The following is a 12,016-nucleotide window of genomic DNA, read 5'->3' as shown; positions in this document are numbered from 1 at the left end:
TGGAATGTGAGATAATATAAATTATATAGTTAGAACACATAATTATGGAGAATAACAAACCTGTCATATCAAATACCTCATTATCGATGTATCTCTTTACATTATTTATTCTTCCTCATAATTTGTGAGGTAAGAATCATTCTTAGTTTTATTTCTCTGTGTATATAAGTATTCCTGTAGAAATTGAATTGGATACCATTTTCAGTCAGAAAATGGTGAATATGCTTCCTGGAAAGAAGAAAATGTAACAATTTAATAATTTTTTGTCAATGTTTTTGAGACCAAAATATGTCACAAATTCTAAATTGCAAAATATTTTTCTTCATGTGTGTTTAAAATCCAATGGAATATAATACTCTAAAACCAAGTATATTGTAGAAAGATGTAAACATTCTGACTTACTAAAAATAGTAGAATATAAATCATATTTTCCATATTACTGAATAAAATTAGGAAACAAATTTAAGTCAGGCATAGCTTATCTATTTTCTGATATTTCTTTTACATTTAAAAATGTTATTTTTATACATATGAGAAATTTGCCAGCGTGTACTCATGTGAATCATGTGTGTACAATCCCTATGTAGGAGGAGCTCTCTTGATATGGGTATGGGGAATGTTTGGTTTCTCTGGATACTTGGTTGTGTCATATGATAGTTTTATGGAAATTGTTTTATGAGAGGATGTTTTGCGGAGAACAGACACGTGGTTTCTCTCCAGAAGCTGCCTAGGAAAAAAGCATATGTGATGTTTCCCTAGAGCAGGCGCTTGAGAGGATAAATGATGTTTGAAAAGATTATTGTAAGTATAACCCAATGGACAGTGGATGATGCTGTGACATTTGTTCGCCTTGCCACTCTGCTCGTCTTCATTGGGCTTTTCTTACATTAGTATTTGATGATGGTAGCATTGGTTCTTCTTTTCTTATTTGCTGATCATCAGTTGTCCAGACTTTGTAGAGAGAAATGCGATGACGAACTTCTCCTGATATTCTGGGAGCTTCTTGCTGCTCTGTGCAGACTCCGGCCGATTGGAGGATTCCTGAAGTTTCTTCTGGATCGAATTGAGTGGATCAAGCTACTGCTGCTGATTGATGTGAACCGAACTGCTGATATCCTGACAATGAAGATTGAAATCCCCACAAAAACTACTTCTAAACAGTTCGACATCCTCCTTTACCCTATTAATCTCTCTTTACCACTACCTCTGGTGGGTGCTGGGCTATACAATAGGTTAAAGAAGTTAAGAACCCTTATTAAAGTAGGTTTCAAAAAATCTAAGCCTACAGGAAAGAGTCCAGAGTGAGAAATTATCTTTTCTAGTTAGAAAACAATCTAGAAAGTTTTTTAACTTGTAATTTTTCACTATCATTAGTTCTTTGAGAATTTTATATACAGATTTGTCAATTTTTGATCTTAGAGCCTGAGCAATTGGTGACCTGATCAGGATATTTTCCTCTGTGTTCACATGTTCAAAGATATTTCCCATTTTCTAATCTTTTAGATTCAGTATATCTGTTTTTATACAGACATCCTTGATGCACTTAGACTTCAGCTTTCTGTGATAAATTTGGATCAGTTTGCATTCTTCTTCATGCAAACTACCAGCTAGACCAGCACCATTTGTTGAAGATGCTTTCTTCTATCTACTGTATGTTTTGGCTTCTTTCTCAATGATCAAGTGTCCATAGTATGTTAGTTTATTTCTGGCTCTATACCAATACATTATGTACCAATACATCATTAATTCTCTGTAGTACAGCTTGAGTTCAAGGATGGTTATTCTGCCAGAATTTCTTTTGTTGTTGAAAAGTATTTTTGCTATCCAGGACTTTTTGTTATTCCATATGAAGTTGAGAAATGCTCTATCCATGTCTGTAAACAATTGAGTTGGAATTTTGATAGGGATTGTATTGAATCTGTAGATTCCTTTTGGTAAGATGGCCAACTTTTACTATGTTAATCTTACTGATCCATAAGAATGAGAGATCTTCCAATCTTCTGAGGTATTTTTTTAATTCTTTCTTCAAGGACTTGAAATTATTGTCAGAGAGTTTATTTTTTACTTGATTGGTTAGAGTTACAGCAAGATATTTCATATTATTTGTGACTATTGGTAAGGATACTATTTACTCCAATTTCTTTCCTAGCCTGTCTATCCTTTGTACAGAGAAAGGGTACTGATTTGTTTGACTTAGCATTATATCCAGGCACTCTGCTTAAGTTGTTTTTCAGCTGTAGAAGTTCTCTAGTAAAATACTTGAGGCTGCTGTGTATACTATCATAACATTCACAAATAGTGATTCTTTGACTTCTTCCATTTCATTTTGTATCTCATTGACCTCCTTTTGTTGTCTAATTGTTCTAGCTAGACCTTCAAGAACTATGTTGAATAAATAGGGAGAGAGTGGGAAACCTTGTCTTGTCCCTGATTTTAGCGGGACTGCTTCAATTTTATTTCCATTTAATTTGATGTTGGCTGTTAGTTTGCTGCATATTGCTTTTATTATGTTTAGCTATGTTCATTGAATTCTTGATCTCTCCAAGACTTTTAACATGAAGGAGTGTTGTATTTTGTTGAATGAATTTTCAGCATTTAATGAGATTGCTATGTGATTTTTTTCATTGTGTTTGTTTATATAGAGGGTTATGTTGATGGACTTCTGTATATTAAACCATTCTTGCATCCCTGGAGTGAAGCTCACCTGATTGTGGTAAATGATCATTTTGGCGTGTCCTTGAATTTGGTTTGCAAGAATTTTATTGAGTATTTTTGCATCAATATTCATAAGAATTATTGTTCTGAAGTTCTCTTTTTATTTTATTTTTATTGGTTATTTTATGTATTTACATTTCAAATGTTATTCCCTTTCTCCTCCCTCTACCACTCCCCCCCCCATTTCCCTCGTCCTTCTTCTATGAAGTTGCTCCCACTCCCACCTCAACACCCTGGCATTCCCTTACACTGGAGAAACGAACCTTCACAGGACCAAGGGTTTCTCCTTCTATTGATGCAAGACAATGCCATCCTCTGCTACATATGTTGCTGGAGCCATGGGTCCTACCATGTATGCTCTTTGGTTGTTGATTCAGTCCCTGGGAGCTCTGGGGGTGTCTGGTTGGTTGATATTTCTTTATATGGGATTTCAGACCCCTTCAGCTCCTTAAGTCCTTTCTCTAACTCCTCCATTGTGATGACTATACTCAATCAATGGTTAGCTACAAGCATCCTTATCATCATTAGTAAGGCTCTGGCATAACCTGTCAGGAAACATCAATATCAGGCTTCTGTCAGCAAGGACTTCTTGGCATTTATGTAGTGACTAGGTTTGGTGGCTGCATATGGGTAGGAAACTCAGGTGGGGCAGTCTCTGGATGACATTTTCATTAGTCCCTGCTCCACACTTTGTTCCTGTATTTCCCATTAGTATTTTGTTTTTGCTTCTAAGAAGGACTGAAGCATCCACATTTTAGTCTTCCTTCTTTTGAGCTTTATATGTTCTGTAAGTTGTATCTTGAGTATTCTGAGTTTTGGGGCTAATATCCACTTACCAGTGAGTACATACCATGTGTGTTCTTTTGTGACTGGGTTACCTCACTTAGTATGATATTTTCTACTTCTATCCATTTGCCTAAGAATGTTATGTAGTCATTGTTTTTAATAGTTGAGTAGTAGTCCATTGTGTGGTGTTGTGGTTTGCCTTGGAATTATCTGTATTTTGATGCTAATTCCACTGCCCCAAGGACTCAGGTGACTTCAACAGAACCTTCTCCCCATATAATTTGTAAAATACAGGTGAGGGCAGGTACAGAATAGAATGAGGCCTGTCATTGGACAAGAAGGAAGAATGAGCAGGGAAAAAAATTGAAGGAAGAGTAGGAGACTGGAACAGAAGGAGGGACAGAGAGAGAGTCATGGTGGAGAGAAAATGGGAGCTGACATTAAGATTCCGTTCTGTATTTACAGGTTGTTATTAATGTTCTTAAGGGACAGATGTGTACTGGGCTTTGTATGTTTAGGTGATCAATTATATCTTATCAATAGGTCAAAGGTTATTGTATTGTGTGTTCATTCATGTGTAGATTTAAGTGTAAGGTAGTGTGGGGCAGCTGGTCTGGGCTGCCAAGGAGTTGGGATGTGTGTTTCTGCATGGAACCCTGCCTTGGGAACTAGATAGGTAGAGAGATTGCTGCCAGGCTCAGAGAGAGGCCTTCAGTAGTGTGTTAGGGGATGGAACAAAGCAGATGAGAGACTTTGATGACTGAGACCAGATACCTTGGGGCCTTGAGGTGCTGGATCTAGTGGGGGATAAAAGACTGCATTTTTATTTTTTATATTTTTGTAACAACAGTGTAGATGTACCACATTTTCTGAATCCATTCTTCTGCTGGAGGACATCTGGGCTCATTCCAGCTTCTTGATATTATAAATAAGGCTTCTATGAACACAGTAGAGCATGTGTTCCTGTTATATGTTGGAGCATTTTTTTGAGTGTATGCTCAGGAGTGGTATAGCTGGGTCCTCACGTAGTACTGTGTCCAATTTCCTGAGAAACCATGACTGATTTTCAGACTGGTTGTAGCAGTTTGCAATCCCATCAAAAGTGCAGGAATGTTCCTTTGTATGCACAGCATCACCAGCATCTGCTGTCACCTGAGATTTTGATCTTAGCCATTCTAATGTGTTTGAGGTGGAATCTCATGGTTGTTTTGATTTGCATTTCCCTGATGACTAAAAACATTGAACATTTCTTCAGGTGCTTCTGAGGCATTCAGTGTTTGTAAGTTGAAAATTGTTTGTTTAGCTTTGTGCCCCATTTTAAAAGGGGTAATTTTGCTTCTCTGGAGTCTAACTTTTGGAGTTCTTTGTATATATTAAATATAAGACCTCTATCAGACATAGGATTGGCAAAGATCTTCTTCCAATCTGTTGGTTGCCATTTTGTTCTATTGACAGTACCCTTTGCCTTACAAAGCTTTAGAATTTTTTTTATCTTTATTAACTTGAGTATTTCTTATTTACATCTCGATTGTTATTCCCCTTCCCGGTTTCCGGGCCAACATCCCCCTAACCCTTCCCCCTCTCCTTCTATATGGGCTTCCCTTCCCCATCCTCCCCCCATTACCACCCTTCCCCCAACAATCACGTTCACTGGGAGTTGAGGTCCCATTTGTCTTGTCGGTTCTTGATTGTAGCGCATAAGCCATTGGCATTCTGTTCAGGAAATTTTCCCCAGTGCCTAGGTGCTCTTCCACACTGACTCTTCTATTAGTCAGTGTGTCTGGTTTTATGTGGAGGTCTTTGACCAACTTGAACTTGAGCTTTGTACAAGAAGATAAGAATAGGTCAATTTGCATCCTTCTACATGCTGACCTCAGGTTAAACCAGAACCATTTGTTGAAAACGCTGTCTTTTTTTCTACTGGATTGTTTTTAGCTCCTTTGTCAAAGATCAAGTGACCATAAGTGTGTGCATTCATTTCTGGGTCTTCAATTCTATTCCCTTCATCTACCTGCCTGTCTCTGTACCAATACCATGTAGGTTTTAATCACAATTGTTCTGTCATATAGCTTGAGTTTAGGGATGATGATTCTACCATCTCTTTTATTGTTGAGATATTTCACCATCCTCGTTCTTTTGTTATCCCAAATGAATTTGCAAATTGCTTTTTCTAACGCTATAAACAACTGAGTTGGAATTTATACAGGAATTGCATAGAATCTGTGGATTGCTTTTGGCAAAATGGCATTTTTCCATATATTAATCCTACCAATCCATAAGCATGGGAGATCTTTCCATCTTCTGAAATCGTCTTTGAATTTATTCTTCAGAGACTTGAGGTTCTTGTCATATGTATCTTTCACTTGCTTGGTTAGAGTCACATCAAGGTATTTTATATTATTTCTGGCTATTGTGAAGGGTCTCGTTTCCTCTAATTTTTTTCTCAGTCTGTTTACCCTTTGAGTAGAGGAAGGTTACTGATTTGTTTGAGTTAATTTTATATCCAGGAACTTTGCTGAAGATGTTTATCAGCCGTAGGAGTTCTGGGGTAGAATTTTTGGGAACATGAAAGTATACTGTCATATCATCTGCAAATAGTGATATTTTGATTTCTTCCTTTCAAATTTGTATTCCTTTGACCTCTTTTGGTTTTCTCTTTGTTTTGGCTAGGACTTCCAGTACTATATCTAATAGGCTGGAGAGAGTGCAACCCTGTCAACTTCCTGATTTTATTGTGATTGCTTCAAGTTTATCTCCATTTAGTTTGTTGTCAATTATCAATTTACTGTATGTAGCTTTTACTATGTTTAGATATGGACCTTATATTCCTCATTTTTCCAAATCTTTTATCATGAAGTGTGACATTTTGTAAATTCTTTCTCAGCCTCTAATGAGATAATCATGTGGGTTTTTTTTCTTCAAGTTTATTTATATAGTGGATTATGTTGGTGGATTTACATATATTGAACCATCCTTGCATTACTGAGATGAAGCCTACTTGATCATGGTGATTGATCATTTTGTTGTGTTCTTTGATTTGGTTTGCAAGAATTTTATTGAGTATTTTTGCAATGATATTCACGAGGAAAATGTGTCTGAAGTTCCCTTTCTTTTTAGGGTCTTTGTGTGGTTTAGGTATAACCATAATTTTGGCTTTATATAGGGAATTGGGTAGTGTTCCTTCTGTTTCTATTTTGTGGAGTAGTTTGAAGATTATTGGTATTAGATTTTCTTTGAAGGTCTGGTAGAATTCTGGTCCGGGGTGTTTTTTTTTTTTTTGTTTTTTTTTTTTTTGTTGGAAAACTTTTAGCGACTGCTTCAATATCATTACGGTTTATAGGACTATTCAGATGGTTTATTAGATCCTGATTTAACTTTGGTACCTGTTATCTGTTTAGAAAACTGTCTATTTTATCAAGATTTTCCAGTTTTGTTAAGAATAGGCTTTCGTAATAGGATCAGATTTTTTTTAATTTCTTCAGTTTCTGTTGTTATGTCTCTCTTTTCATTTCTGATTTTGTTAATTTAGATAATGATTCTGTGCCTTCTGGTTAGTCTGGTTACGGGTTTATCCATCTTGTTGATGTTCTCAAAGAACTAGCTCCTGGTCTGGTTGATTATTTTTTATAGTTCTTTTTTGTTTCTACTTAGTTGATATCAGTCATAAGTTTGACTACTTCCTGCCATCTAGTTCTTTTGGGTGTATTTGCTTCCTTTTGTTCGAGTGCTTTTATGTGTGCTTTCAATCGACTAGTGTATGCTATCTCCAGGTTTTTGTTTTTTTGGTTTTTTTTTTTGTTTGTTTGTTTCGTTTTGTTTTTTTGAGGCACTCAGAGCTATGAGTTTTGCTGTTAGCACTGCTTTCACTGTGTCCTACAATTTTGGTATCTTGTGCCTTCATTTTCATTAAATTCTTAAAAGTCTTTAATTTCTTTCTTTATTTCTTCCTTGACCAAGTTATCATTGAGTAGAGCATTGTTCAGCTTCCATTTATATGTGGGCTTTCTGTTGTTATTTTTGTCATTGAAGACCTGTCTTACACCATGTTGATCTGATAGAATGCATGGGATTATCTCAATATTCTTGTATCTGTTAAGGCCTGTTTTGTGACTGATTATATGGTTAATTTTGGAGAAGGTACCATGAGGTTCTAAGAAGAAAGTATTTTCTTTTGTTTTAGAATGAAACGTTCGATAGATATCAGTTAAATCCATTTTGTTCTTAATTTCTGTTAGTTTCACTGTGTCTCTGTTTAGATTCTGTTTCTGTGATCTGTCAATTGATGAGAGTGGCATGTTGAAGTCTCACACTATTATTGTGTTTGATGCAATATATGCTTTGAACTTTAGTTAAGTTTTTTTTTAATGTATGTGGGTGCACATTCATTTGGAGCATTGATGTTTAGAATTCATACTTCATCTTGGTAGATTTCTTCCTTTGATGTGTATGAAGTGTCCTTCCTTATCTTTTTTGATTACTTTAGGTTGAAGATCGATATTATTCAATATTAAAATGGCTACTCCAGCTTGTTTTTAGGTACCATTTCCTTGGAAAAATTTTTCCCACCTTTTACTCTGAGATAGTGTCAGTCTTTGTCCCTGAGGTACGTTTCCTATATGCCACAAAATACTGGATCCTATTCACATTTCCAGTCTGTTGATCTATATCATTTAATTGGGGAATTAATTGATGTTGAGATATTAAGCAATAGTGATCGTTGTTTCCTGTTACTTTTCTTGTTAGAGGTGGACTTATATATGATATCTTCTTTGGATTGTGTTTCAAGATTACTTTCTTGCATTTTCTAGGGTGTAATTTCCTTCCGTCTATTGGAGCTTTCCATTGCAGTGCTGGATTTGTGGAAATATATTGTTTAAATTTGATTTTGTCATGGAATATCTTGGTTTATCCATCTATGGTAATTGAAAGTATTGCTGGACACAGTAGCCTGTCTGGCATTTGTGTTCTCGGAGGGTCTCTATGACATCTGTCCAGTACCTTATAGCTTTCATAGTCTCTGTTGAGAAGTCTGATGTGATTCTTATAGGTCTGCCTTTATAGTTACTTGAGCTTTTTCTCTTACTGATTTTAATATCCTTTGTTTTATTCATTTGGTGTTTTATTATGTGACTGGAGGAATTTCTTTTCTTGTCTAATTGATTTGGGTTCTGTAGGCTACTTTCATGGGCATCACTTTCTTTAGGTTAGGAAAGTTTTCTTCTATAATTTTGTTGAAGATATTTACTGGCCCCTTGAGTTGGGGATCTTCACTCTCTTCTATACCTACTATCCTTTGGTTTGGTCTTCTCATCGTGCCCCTGTAACCTTAATGTTTTAGGTTAGGAGCTTTTTGCATTTAGCATTTTCTTTGACTTTTGTGGCAATGATTTCTCTGGTATCTTCTGCATCTGATGTTCTGTCTTCTGTCTCTTTATTCTGTTGATGATTCTTGCATCTATGGCTCTTGATCTCTTTCTTAGGTTTTCTATCTCCAGGGTAGTCTCTCTTTGTAATTTCTTTATTGTTTCTAATTCTATTTTTGGATCCTGGAGAGTTTTGTTCAATTCTTTTACCTGTTTATTTTTATTTTCCTGTAAGTTTTTAAGGAATTTTTGTGTTTTCTCTTTAAGAGCTTCCACTTGTTTACCTGTATTCTCCTGTATTTCTTTAAGGGAGTTATTTATGTCCACCTTAAAATCCTCTTTCATTAGATGTGATTTTAAATCCAAATCTTGCTTTTGTCCATGTGTTGCAATATCCAGTACTTGCTGTGATGGGAGAACTAGGTTTTGATGATGCATGTAGTCTTGGTTTCTATTGCTTAGGTTTCTGTGCTTGCCTTTTGACATCTGGTTATCTCTGATGTTAGTTGGTTTTGCTGTCTCTGCCGGAAGCTTGTCCCTCCTGTGGGACTCTTAGCCTGGAAGCCTGTGATCTTAAGAGTGAGAGTGCTACTGGGAGACCAACTCTTTGAGTCCAGAGGACTGTGGAACAGCCTCAGCTCTGGGCACAGATGAAGGCTAGAAGTGTCTTGTTCCAGTCTCTCGTGCAGTTCCTGTGTCCTGTGCACTCTCGGTGCCCTGGAGCTTGTCCCTCCTGTAGGTCTGTGAGCCTGTGAACCTGCGAGTCTGTGAACCTGTGAGCCGGTGAGCCTGTGTGCCTGTGAGCCTGTGATCTTAGGTTTGTGAACACTCCTCCTGGGAGACCAGTCCTCTGCAGGTAGGTTTTTGGTCTGGATAGCTGTGGAATGGCACCAGCTCTGGGCACAGATGAAGACTGGAAAGGCTGACGTTTTCTTTCTTTATTGGATCTTTGTGTAGTTTAAATATCAGAGCAACTGTGGCTTCATAGAATGAATTAGGTAGTGTTTCCTTCTGCTTTTGTTATGTGGAATAGTTTGTTTTCTTTGAAGGTCTGTGAGAATTCAGTACTAAAAATATGAAGACATGAGTTTTTTGGGGTTGGAAGACTTTTACTGATTACTTCTATTTTTTAGATGTTATGGGGCTGTTTAGGTAGTTTACCTGATCTTGATTTAACTTTGGTACAAGGTCTCTGTCTAGAAATTATCCAATTCATCCGACATTGCTGGTTGGATTGCCAACTGGAACAACCACTCTGGAAGTCAATCTGGTGGCTCCTAAGAAAACTCAAAATACTTCTATCTGAACACCCAGCTATGCCACTCCTGAGCATGTCCCCAAAAGATGCTCCACCATATCACAAAGACATGTGCACCACTATGTTCATAGCAGACTTCTTTGTGATAGTTAGAACCTAGAAACAACCCAGATGACCCTCAACCAAAGAACGGATACTGAAAATGTGGTTCATTTACACAATTAAATACTATTCAGCTATTAAAAATGAAGACATTATGAAATTCTTAGGCAAACGGAACTAGAATATATCTTCCGGAGTGAGGTTGCCAAGACTCCAAAAAGTGAGTACATGGTATGTACTCACTGATCAGTGGATATTATCCAAAAAGTTAAGAATACCCACTATTCAACTGACAGACCATATGAAACTGAAAAAGAAGAAAGACCCAAGTGTGAATACTTCAATCCTACTTAGAAGGAAGAACAAAATAATCATGAGATACAGAGTGAGGGAGGGAGGTACCAGAGAGGAAAGTGGGAAAGGAGGAAATGGAGATCAAGCTAAGGTATGAAGGGGAGACAGGAGTTAAGCCAAGATATCCAGGAGAATGCTAAGAAAAATGCAGTAGTGTTGAGTCAGAGAGGAACCTCTAGAAAGTCCCAGACAGCAGAGATTTGAGAGGTTTTCAGGATCCAATGGGCATAGTCTTAGACAAAATGCTCTACAGTGGGGAGATGGAACTTAAAGAGAGAATCTCCAGTAGATAGACATAGGCCCCAGTTGAGGCATGAGGCTATCCATCCATCCATCTTCAAAATTCTTGATCCAGAATTGTTCGTGTCTAAAGGAAATGCTGAGACAAAAATGGATCAGAGACTGAAAGAAAAGGCCATCCATAGAGCAGTCCAACTTGGGATCCATACCAGTCACAGGCCTCTGATCACCTCTGATACTATTACTGATGACATGTTGTGCTTGCAGATAGGAGCCTAACATGGCTATTCTCTGTCAGGCTCTAGCAGAAGCTGAGACAGATGCAAATACTTATAGACAATAATTAAACTGAAGTCAGGGACCCATTTGGAGGAGTTAGGGAAAGGGAATTAAGGAGCTGAAGGGGATTACAACCCCATAGGAAGAACAAAAGTATCATCTAACCCAGACCCCTTCGAGCTCCAAGAGGCTAATCCACCAGCCAAATAACATGCATGGCCTGGTCCATGCCTCTCCACTACATATGTAGTAGAGGACTGCCTTGTCTGGCCTCAACGGGAATGCATGTGCTGAATCCTTTAGAAATGTGATGTTGCAAGGAAGGGAGATGGATGCTACTGGGGTGAGGTGGGAGTGGTGCATGTGTGTGTGGGAGAGCACGCTTTCAGAAGCACAGGGGATGGTGACAGGGTAAAAACTCATGGAGGTGAGACCAGGGAAAGAGGCAACATTTATAATATAAATAAATAAAATAATAAAAAAGCATTGGAAATATCCTGTTATAGTCTGGGTTCTGGGAGGTGAGACCAGGGAAAGAGGCAACATTTATAATGTAAATAAATAAAATAATAAAAAAGCATTGGAAATATCCTGTTACAGTCTTGGTTCTATAGACACTTACTGACGAACAACTCCCAAAGATGACTCAGTCGTACCATATCATTGAACATACCAGGAACATTGTTGCCTGATTGTAGGATAACTCCATTTAACTCTGTGTGTGTGTGTGTGTGTGTGTGTGTGTGTGTGTGTGTGTGTGTGTGTTTTAGTGTGTTAGGATATATGTGTTTATTTGACTATGACTTTTTCAAAAATACTTTTAGTCGCTCCCACCTCCATATTATCTTCTTATATTATGCTCCTACCCTGTAACCAAACTCACCAATTCCTGTTAATTCATTACCATTTACCTGTTTAT

The sequence above is a fragment of the Rattus norvegicus genome, chromosome 8 (assembly GCF_036323735.1).
Source record: "Rattus norvegicus strain BN/NHsdMcwi chromosome 8, GRCr8, whole genome shotgun sequence".
NCBI classification, from domain to species: Eukaryota; Metazoa; Chordata; class Mammalia; order Rodentia; family Muridae; genus Rattus; species Rattus norvegicus.
The sequence above is the reverse complement of the archived record's forward strand: the minus strand, read 5'-3'. Positions refer to the sequence as shown.